Source organism: Triticum dicoccoides, chromosome 3A (genome assembly GCF_002162155.2).
Source record: "Triticum dicoccoides isolate Atlit2015 ecotype Zavitan chromosome 3A, WEW_v2.0, whole genome shotgun sequence".
Lineage (NCBI taxonomy): Eukaryota > Viridiplantae > Streptophyta > Magnoliopsida > Poales > Poaceae > Triticum > Triticum dicoccoides.
This window is the reverse complement of record NC_041384.1, coordinates 69,262,273-69,274,099: the sequence shown is the minus strand read 5'-3', so window position 1 is coordinate 69,274,099 and position 11,827 is coordinate 69,262,273. Positions and strand designations below refer to the sequence as shown.

General features: G+C 38.5%; 1 non-coding gene across 1 annotated transcript; it reads left to right on the top strand.

Annotated features, from left to right (window-relative positions):
* The first annotated feature begins 11,470 nt into the window (after positions 1–11,470).
* LOC119273908 lies at positions 11,471–11,595 on the top strand. Its single transcript, XR_005135039.1, has one exon. It is a non-coding gene; the product is annotated as a small nucleolar RNA snoR83 (small nucleolar RNA).
* Positions 11,596–11,827: the final 232 nt, after the last annotated feature.

Genomic DNA, 11,827 nt, shown 5'->3' with positions numbered 1-11,827 from the left:
TGCAACCATATCTCAATGTCAGCGTGATCATGAATATGCTACAGTGCCCTACTGAAAACGACGATTTCAATGATTGATAGCACAAGCAGTACTACTCCGGAATAACTTATCGGAGGCGCTGGGTGCTACTGTACGGGAAAGAACACTTCTGCGCACATCCTTCTCCGTTCGTACTAGATGAGATGCCATAATAATATTTTTCACTAGATGAAGAGGAAAAGCTCCCCAGGACTGGATAACCAAAGGTGTAGGCTAGGCACACCGCAATAAATTAAAGAGTTCAGTCCGAAGGTAGCACCCATGATATATAGAGAAAAGTCTATTTGCAATTTTCAGTTCTGGGCCCTTTTTTATATATAAAAACCGAACCGTAAAATTTACGAAAATTTGGTATGTGTGTATGTGTATATACTATCTATGTGCCTGCAATTTTTCATGTAATACATGCTTCTATATAATGAGCACATAACAATATGTGGATTTGAACTAGCAACCAAATACACACACTGATTGCTAAACTTCAGGAAAAAAAATTATAGCTCACGTGATAAAGTATTTTCTAATATTTTTTTACACATATGTAAAATACATCTATATTGACATGCATAATTGTTTTCAGAATTTTGGCACTTTCGGATACGAATTCTTTTTTTAGCGCTCATTAGAGTTCACGCTACAAAACACGTCACTCATTTGAACACTGAACAACTGTGTTTGGTCTGAACTGAACCCCAAATGGTGCCACCATTTAATTCAAACCTAAATTTCTAAAACATGTGTAACTGAACAACATACCAGTTTTGAACTTTGTTAATACCTCAGTCCTTTCAAAAATAAGAAAAAAAAATCTTAGATGTAGAAAATTGAAATGACAACCACATAATCCATCAAAAAAATATGACTATGTATGTCACATGCAAAAATGAAAAGAAAAATTATTGTCTTTCATGTGTTTACTATGGAATAAACTGAATTGCCAAGGCGTCTTATATTTAGGAACAAAGGGTGTATTATAATATGGTTGATGATATAATTTGTACTTTATAAACCAATAAAAACCATGAATTATCTCATATTGTTCTAGAAGCTCGGAATTGCAAAAATCACACTCCGACTATTTAGGGTGATTTTGCATATTTTTTATAGTTTGAAAAAACTTTAAAAAACCGTGAACACATGGGATTCTACGTATCGGGGTATGGCAAATATTTGAAAAATATGACAATTAACCTTACATATATTTTTTATTTATCTCATGTTAGTTTTGCACATGACATGTATAGTCATAGTTTTGGACAGTATTTTGCCCATTATAAGTTCGTAACGTTACCTGCATATATTAGTTTCCATTTTTTGTAAAGATAAAATGCAATATCTGAAAACGAGCCGAGGTTAAGTTAAAGGGTTCTAGAAAAAACAGAATTAAACATTGACCATGTCGTGGTGGAAGCTTCAAAGGAGAATTGGAACCATAGTGCATGGTTTAGATTAGACTTATATAGGCAATCATTAGAAAAAATTGACATATCCTAGAAAAATCCAAGGAATTCGAGAAAACTCACAAATAATTTAGGAACATTCACCATGAGTTTTTCATCGGTGTTTCTAAAATATTTACAAGTTTGTCGAATATCTGTTTTGGAAATAGTTATGATTTTTTGTCTGAATATCTGTTTTTAAGAATAATTATGGATTTTTTGTCCAAATCTATTTTCAAAATAGTTACGTTTTTCTACGTTCTGCTTTTTATTTAAGATTTTTGAATTGTCATCTTAGTCCTTAGACCATCTCTCCCAAAAGACTTTAACTCCTTAAAAGATTCCCTTTAATTCCCTTTTTGAGAAGTCATAGTAAAAGATTCCCTATCTTGCGCGGCCGTCTTTCTGTGTTGCTCAGGCACTTGCACGTTCGTGCTGCCCTCGTCGCGTTTCATTGCCTCCGGCGACCACCCCGGAAGGCCACGGCACCTCATAGCTCCGCAGACTTTCAGACGCCAAATTTTGCCGAGGTTCTGACGAGAATCCGGCGATCTTTTTTCTTCACTTTTTTTGTCTTTTCCGCCATCTCCGACCACGGCGGCGCTCCCCCCAGTCGTCCCTAGCATGGTTGCATTCCTCCTGTCAACCCCATCCACGAGCAAAGCTACAAACACACGCGAAGGAACACTTAAAGGAGAAAAAGTTCACCTACATGAAGAAAACATACATGAAAGGTGGTTGCCGACCACCATCGCCTATTCCAATGAATCCTTGCGTTCTGGATCATGCCATCACGTCACTAGGAGAAGGATGAGAGGAAGAACCAATTCATACGAAGAAACACCCAAGCCATAATCTGTGGAGGACGAATTATCCTTTCTCGGCTGCTTCGTCACAAGCTTACGTCGCACTTCGATGAGTCTATTTTTTTTTTGAAACGGAGGCAAAAAATTTGCTTCATCGATTAATTAAGCAGAAGAGAATTGCTCAGTTAATTAACGGAAAACCGAGCGAAAACCGATACAAACTAACCACATGCGGATTACTCACAGAGCATACAACTCCAGAAGCGCACAATCAGCCCTACAAACAAACCCAACATGGAACGACCATCAACCTCCAAACTACTACATCGCAAACAAACCCCTAACAAGAGCACCTCCGCCGAAGTCCACAAACACCGCCAAATCCACATAGACAAACACAAACCAGACCATATGGACCGCCCAATAGACTGATGAATATCCATCAAGCAGCTGCAGACGCCTTTCCTGTGACGTCACTCTACTTAGTTTTGCTCCTGAGAGACTTCTCCACAATGAGTCTATCAAATTACTTTTGCGGAGCATCTACCCTAGGTACTAGCTAGCTATGGAAATCATCTAGTGCTGAAAATTCACCATTGTCCGCGTGAAAGGAAGAAGAAGGAAGGAGAGAGAGAGAGAGAGGGGGGGGGGGGTTAGATTCACATTTTTTAACTCAAAAAATTTGAGGATTTAAAGTTTAAGGACGTATTTCAGAAGTTTAATTTTAGGATTTCGTTAAAGATGCCCTTAAGAGCATCTCTAACATCTAGCCGAACCCACGAAAAGGTTTAATTTCTCAAAAGATTCCATTTTGAGGAGTTAAACCAGACCTAGCCGAACCCTCAGCCAGTTTAACTCCTCAAAAAACTTAGGCGGTGTGCTGACTGCCTCACAAATTTGACTGGCCGAAGCGAGTACGCAGCAAAAAATATTCCCTACCCGCTCTGCCGTCTCTCTCCCCTGCTCGACTGCTTCCATGCCGACATCGCCCTCCTTGCCTCCGTCGCTTTCCTTTCCCCCGTCGGCCACCGTGCAACCCCTCACCCCCCCTTTGCCCACTTCGATTTGCCGTCGCTTGAATCGACAAATCTAGTTGCCGCTATCATGAGCTCGTCGACGAAGAAGGCCACCCCATACCGTGTTTCATCCAAAACAAACCCACGCCACCCATGCCCGCTCGATATCCATTTCTCAGCCGACGCCGAAGAAGAAGCACTGCGGCATGCGACAGTGGTCTTGGGGCTCTTGGGCGGCGGAGATCGGCAATCCGGACACCCGAGAGAAATGGTAGCTCAGCACATTCCAGTCCATGGAGCAGGCGGCGCGCGTAAGAGGTGGCGGAGGTCCACTACTACGGTGGTTGGGCGAAGTAAACTTCCCCCTCGACAACCACATCCTAGACTTCGTCGAGCCTCAAGTGGTCTCCCGCCGCGAGGAGTATAAGAATTGTGTGGCCACGAACCAACTCGAGGCCGAGCAAATCGACAATTTAGTCGAGCTCATCGCGAAGAAGCCGGAGCTCGTCGCCGGGGAACAAGCACGGTTCGAGTCCAAGAAGGATGACGTGAAGCCGTTGACTCCTCGTAGCAACAACACGATGAGGTATGACCCTCTGGTGTGTGTGTGTGTGTGGGGGGGGGGGGGATCCAGGAGTACTTTAAAGATGTCTAAGCATGCTATGTAGGTGTAACCCAACTCGTACACAATATTTGACACAATCTCAAGAATCACCATGATGGGTAGTTTAAAGTTGTCTAAGTATGCTATGTAGCGAAACGATGAGTAGTAATTTCAAGTTGTCTAATTATGCTATGTATGATGTGTTACCATTGTTTAATAATTATGTAATCAAGTAGTTTAAATTTGTGTTTGAAATGAAATTATGTGCAAAAAAATAGGGGGTTAAGTTTTAGGAGCTTGGTTAGGAACCATCTTTTCTTAACTCCTTAAAATTGAGGAGTTACAATTTATGAGGGGCGTTTGGCGGACTAAATTTTAGGTATTCGGCTAGAGATATATTTCTAAGAAACAGGAGCTAATTTAGTGCCATGACCTCTAGATAACCGGTCATCCCAAACAAACAGAACATGAATATTCTTGGAGCAATACAGTTGACGGAGAGGACACAGCGATCTTCTCCGTCTTCAGTTAATATGCCCTTGTGCGTGACAGAGGTAGGAGGAGCATCAAAATCCGAAGCGGATGGGGGTGGGTGATGTTGTTCACGCTGAATTCATCGCCAAGGAGCCAAAAGCTAGTAGTACAGTGCAGACATGTATCCAGCAACAGAATCCTGCATCTTTCGGTTCTCCCGCATCAGATCGTACCTGTAATCCTTGAGAAAATAAGTGCGAGTAGTACATCCACTCACTCAAGAATTCCACTTCTTCTTCTCTCCTTTTTCAGTTATGGAGAAGAATCCAATCCGTTGGACTTTCAGTGACAGTCACATCAGTCTGGATAGATAGACAAAACAAACGGAGAGATAAACAGACATCACTTTAACATGCCTATTTAGGTCCCTTTTTTCAGTTATTTATAGACGTCGACCATCTTATCTCCTCGCCGAAACACTGGAGATCTGGAATGGATGTTAGGTTAGATAAACGCAACAGTTGATGCAGTGCGTGCATCACATTTATGCTGGCCAGTTCAAATGGACCATTTACCATCTCGGAAGTCGATCGGCATTCGGTCCTTATTCCTTCAGAAAATAAGTGCCACTGGTACATCCGCTCAGGAATTCCATTCCTTCTTCTCTCTATTCCAATACATTGGCTTTCAGCGACAGTAACATTTTGTCAGACTCTGATGAATAATTAATAAAGATGGCTGTGCGCATCATGCTCTGATGCAGAGGTCAGAGGTAATCCTCCTCGAAAAAAAATCAGTCTAAATAGAAAAAAAATAACGATCCCGCGATATATCATAAGAGGACCATCCAAAAAAAAATCATCAGAGGTCCTTTCACCATTGATCCTGCGATCTCTTCCATGTCTCCCTTGAACGCGACGTTCCAGCCTCGATTCATGTCTTCCTTGGAGCAACCCAGGCCGTCGTCGTGCACGTTTCTCGCCGGCGACTGTTTTACACATGACAAGAGCGGCATCAAACAGAGGACTTGCATCGCACACTGACACTACCTTCTACTCCTAAGTTGGACAAACAGGACACGATGTGGATGCCCATCTTTTCTGGTGGAAACTAGTCCCGTCACTCCATGACGTTTCCTTGCTTCTGGACGGCATCGACAGGCCGGTGTTGGACGGAGAAAATAATGGAGGTGTTCGGTGATGTGGTACGGCGAGAGTACCTTGTACCCTTCGGCCGAGGAATTCAACGCATACGTACGTGCAGATTGCAGAAGGAGTGGCTGTCATGCAACAAACTGCACCTGTCGTGGAAGTCTGCGCATCCAGATTCAATAAGGACGAGGTTGGTGCAGAATGCTAAATCCTAGAGGGGAATCAGCGTCGGTTTAACAGTTCGTGGACCTGACCTAGCATTTGAAAACAATGAAACCTGATTGTTGTTAGGGGTAGGTGCGATGGTGAGAGGCAGCGGAAGAGAGCAGAGTGGGACAGGCCAGATTTTCGGAATACTTCTACGAGGATGCTAATTGAACAAGCATTTTTTTTGCGATGGTGAACAAGCATTCTTTATATTATACATTGAAGGGAACTCGAACCTTCATGCTCTTTTCTTGAGACCTCGAGACTAGTTTGCCTGGGTTTTTTTTCCACCCATTTTCCTATTTCTTGCAGGCATTTTTTTATTCTATTTCTTTTCCTTTTAGTTTTTAATTTTTTTTCTTCTAGCTTTTTTATTAGGACCCAAATAAGACCCGAAGTCAGATATGGAGGCTTGGTGTAGCGAACAATCATTCGGTCTGAGTGCTCCCTCAACGCAAACGAGCCCAACGGAAAAAAACTTTGCTCTCCACCGACCCTCACGCGACGCCCACCCAAGGCCTGCGAGATCTATATCTCGCTTATAGTGACGCTACGTTCCGTCTCGCCTTAAGACATTCCTGCGTGCATACCGTACAGGGCCGGCCCACTCTTTGAGCGCACGTTCGTTTGCTGGTTGTGTGAGCTAGTTGTATTTGCTACTGTTTTTTCTTCTTCTTTTGGTTCATTGTTTCTTCTTCGGAATTTCCGACTTCTTCACTGGTTTTCTTTAGTTTATGTTTTTATTTGTTTTAACCGGTTTTCTTCTTCTTTCCTGGTTTACACTGATTTTCTTTTATTTGTTTATTTTTAAAATTTCTCTTTGTTTATTTCTCAGTTTTTACTGGTTTCTTTTCTTTTCTTCCTTTCTACTTTTTTGTTTCTTTTTCTATTTTCATTGGCTTCATTGTTTGTCTTCGTTTCTTTGTTCAATTTTTTCGTTCACCGTCTTCCCTCATGTTTATCTTTTATTCTTCAACACATGTATACTTTTTGAAGACATGTATATACCTTTAGCATTTTTCAAATACATAATTAACATTTTTCTTTATTTCTCTCTCGGTTTTCTCCATTTTATTCTTTTGCACTGTTTTCTTTGGGTTTTCATTTTTTCTTTTCTTTTCTTTTCTTTGTTTTCCCCTTTGCTTTTATTTATCATTTTTCTTTGTTTCTTTTTGTTAATTTTCATCGGTTTTCTTTTTTGTTCAACACATGTTAACTTTTTTAGTATAAATTCCACATTTGTTGTGTGCGTTAGAAATAATTTTTATATACATGTTTAATATTTTTGAAATACATGATTAGTAATTTTTGAAAACCTATATTTTTATGTCTAATTTTTTCCATACACATTGTAGATTTTTGGGTATATATCCAATACACGTTTCTCATTTTTTGAATACAAGATTAAAAAATTTAATGGATGGTCAACATTTTTTCTACACATTTTAAACACTTTTCCAATACAAGTTTAACGTTTTTTCAATACATGGTCAACATTTTTCTATACACATTCAATATTTTTTCAAATGCTTGGTTAACATTTTTTGAATACTAGATTAATTTTTTAGATACATGGTCAACATTTTTCTATACACATTTGACATTTTTCAAATGCTTGATTCACATTTTTTAAATACAATGTTAATATGATTTTTTAATATTTGATTGCCATTTTTCGAATAATTACTTAATGTTTGTTTCAAATGCTTGATTAACAGTTTTTAATTACATGATGAAATTTTTTCACACACATTGTATATTTTCTTGTATACATTTTTCAAATAATTTTTTAATGTTTGTTTCAAATGCTTGATTAATAGTTTTTAATTACATGATGAAATTTTTTCACACACATTGTATATTTTCTTGTATACATTTTTCCTATACACCAGAAACATTTTTCTATATAAATTTAACATTTCTCAAATGCATGACTAAAAAAATTCAAAAAAATTGTAATATATATGTTTAGAATATTTGAAAGTGTAAACAAAGTAAAAAAATAAATCAAAAAAGAAAACAAAAAACGTGAAAAAGGGAACAGTAAAAAATGAGGGAGTGGCCTCCCGCGCACTGGGCCGGCCCATACGCTCACAAGACTAGAAAGGCGTTTCAGCGAGTCGGAAGCTTGTCTCGCGTGATGCGAGACATAGTCGCAATCCCCAGGCCTGGCTAGCACTAGCCAGATGGAACAGGCCCAACTATGTACTAAACATTCTTTCATAAGAAGAAAAAACTATGAACTAAACATGATTTTTTGGAAAAGAAATTACTACAAAATATGGAAAAATCTTTAGAATAAAATTAACATAGAAACAAGAATTTATGTGTTAAAAATATAGTTAACAGAAAAAATAAAAAATGCAATGTACTACCTGATACATTTGCCATATTGTATTTATTAAAATTACCACACACAAAAATACCTACAAAAAGAATTATCCATTATAACTGTGAAATGGCAAAAAGAATCATGGTCTAGTACAAAAAAAGACATGGCAAGAAAAAAATGACATGGAAAATGAAAAAAGTAATTTGTCGTGGAAGTAGTTATTCCCATGTATACACCTATCGTAAAATTGCCATCATCTAACTAATAAATGTGTCATGCAACCTACAATAAAACTACCATAGTGTAATTAATAAATTGCCATGGTCTTACTAAATAAAGTGCCATGCTACATAAAATAACACTACCATGGTCTAATTAATAAAATTGGCATGCTGCCTACAATAAAACTACCAAAGGTCTAATTAAAACAATTGACATGATCAAAATAACAAAATTGCCATGCTAACTTACTTATGTGAACATGGCAAATATGGATTTTTTTTTCTCTGGGAAAGATGGAAAATTTTGAGAAAACACGACAACTTGATTGACATGGCAATTGTGGAGGGGAAAAATTATAAGTTTTGCCATGTGAGTAGTACTCAAAGATGACAAAAAATATAGTACAAAGTGACATGGCAAAAGTATTGAAAATTATTGTATAGATCATGGCAATTGCACAAAAAATGTGCTAGTTTTTAGGGAAAATATGGTAGATTTGCCATGGCAATTGTAGGAAAAAACACATAAGTATAAGTTTTGCCATGCCAGTAGTGCACATGATGCCAAATCTAAAATAACATAGCAAAGGTACACATGGCAAATTTATATTATTTTTTTCATTCCATAGGTTTAGTGGAAAATGAATAAAAAATAATAAAGGTGTCATGGTAAATTTATTTATTTTTTCTCTATCTGTTCACTCGTAAAAACTAGAATTTGTACCATGGCTAGTTCATAACTGAAAAGCAAGTAAAATTGCCATGTAATCCAAAATAGCTGAAACATTTTAACCCAAAATAGTTTTACAAAAAACTTAAGGTGGCATGGCCAAACAACCTGAAAGGTTACCGTGCATGTGAACATAGACTTATAAGATAAATATGGAAAAAAATTGGGACAAAAAGATTACGTGCTAGTTGTGTTGTGTTTTGATAACAATAGGTGATTGATCGGAAAAAGCCAGGCATTCGCGCTTAACCATGAATGCACATCATCTCATGTGCATAGATCTGTGGTTGCCATTAAATGGCAGTTGCTACGTTCACGCTGAACATCGAAAAACCTGAATTCAGATTAATTTCAATTCCGTTTATTTGTTTTATGAATAATTTTTTAATACAAATGATTTTTTTTATTGTGGACTGAACTATTTTAAAATATATGCTGATATTTTGTTATATATATAGTGAACTTTTTTTAAAGTGCGATGAATATTATTTATACAAACTGAAACTTTTTGTAATGTACAGTGAACCTTTTTCTATGTATACTCAGCATTTACAATACGCACAAAACTTTTTAGAAACACATAGCGAACATTTTTTTTTAAAAAAAATACCGAAATGAAAGAACCAAAGAGAAAAATATCCAACAATCCGTTGGTAAAAAAATCGCTCAAGTGGAGGTCATCTGAACTGGGCCTACCCATTTGGCGCTCGCTTCAGGTGTGCTTGCATTATTTGGTGCCAATGGGTGTCAAACAGGAGGCCTCGACTCTCGAGGAAGCGGTTAACGTGAGTTTGAAGAAGCGCTTGTCTGAAGCGCATATCACATGGGCCCATCCAAACAATGTCAGCAGCTCGCGCGCTCGCGGCTCTCCCTCCACTGTGCAGCTAAATCCAAGTCGACACACGCGTACATCATGCATGCCACAACGTTTCTTTTACAAGTTTTCCCTATTTGTTTATAGCTAGAAATTTTCTGAATATGTATATTCAAATATTATGTTAATTAAAATTTTAAAAGTGTGCATAGTGCATTTTTTAGTACAGTGTAAAAGAATTCTTCGCACAACTTTTCAAAACTGTGGGTGGCTGAAAAAATGTTCACACATTTCAGTAAAATACTCAAAACATTTTAATAAATCTTATCTCATTTCAAAATTATGTTTGTGACATTTTAAGAAAATGTTTGCGCACTTTTAGAAAATTATTTCAAAGCATTAATTTTTTGTTCAACGTGTATTTGAAATTCATTTAACATGTATTCAAAATATGTTTCAAAAAAATATACATCATGTATTTGAAAAATATTCAACGTGTATTAAGAAAAAATTTCAACGTGCCTACAAAAATATATAATATGCCTTCAAAAATTAGACACATGTTGTGGAAAATAAATGAAAAGAAATCAAAGAAAACTACCCCCTCCGTTTCTAAATATAACCCTATTTAGAGATTTCAATACGGACTATATGCAAATGTATATAGACGTATTTTAAAGTGTAGATGCACTCATTTTGCTCCATATGTATGTAGTCCATATTTGAATTTCTAAAAAGGCTTATATTTAGGAACGGAGAGAGTAGTGAAGAAACACAGGAAAACAGAAGAAAAAACGTGTAGAAGCTTCTAAAACTGGTCTAAACCGGTGGTAGAAAGAAACATCCTAAAATCTTTCCCCGGAGATAAAGCTCCACGTTGAGATAAAGCTCCCTCGTTGCGTAAAAAAAACGGAGGGAGTCGAGAGGAGCAAATCGGCACTTGGTCCACGTTGCAGCCCATGCTTTGTACGTGGGCTTGAACCACGGCCCGTTCCCATCAGGCAGCTGCGCACGGCACAAACCCTTCTGGCGCCTTTATATACGAAGCGTTCGCGGCACCAATTGTCACATCCTCCCTCCCCTAGCCGCCGCAGCCGCCGGAGACCTAAACCTAGCAGTTTTGCTGGAACTTATCTAGATGAGATTTAATTTGGTCTTATTCATCTTTTATAGTCATTGGATATGATGCTATAAGATGCGTGTGTGCTGACGGTGGTGGTATCCATTCTTATTTTCCAGCTGAATGAGACCAAATTACTTCTCATCTAGATAAGTTCTAGGTACTCCCACGCGCCTCATCCTCGCGCGTGCAGATTGCGGCGGCGCTTGCTTTCTTGCTTGCTTGATCTCTTCCGTCTTTTTTTTCGTTCTGCTTGTCCTCTTGATTTCGTTTCTGAATACCTGTTGTCACATCGTCGCCTTCGAGAGAACCGGGCGGATTTGATTCTTGTGCCGTCGCCGGTTCCGTTGCGGGCGTAGATCGATCTTGAGCCTCCACCGTGTCTCACCCTCCAATTCTCTTGCTGGGTGTCGGATTGGTTCTAGTACATTTCTTCTCCGGATCTGTGTTTTTGGGCTCATGGTTGTATGTAGGAGTAGTTTGGATGGTGTTTTGGTTTTCGTCCATGGCCTCCATAATCCCGGATTAACTCGCTTAGCTGTTCTTCTGATTCATGGGAGGCCGAGACCGATGTCTGGGAGTTTCGCTGATAGCGCCTTCTTTAACGGTGGAGGTGCTTCATTAGTAACTCGCCACACAGATGCGCTGCTCGAATTTTCTTTTGTTTTTTAATAATAATCTGAGAAGACTATTGTTTTTTAACCATTTCAGAACTCCGAAAATGGAGTAGCCACCAGTATAAGAATTTCAAAAAATATGAATGGAAGTACCAACGACCCTTTCCTTTCAATGAAAATGTGTCAGAGCTGCTCGCCAATGGGTAACCTTAATCACAAACATAAATCACGGGTGATACCATGAGAACCTGCGGCTG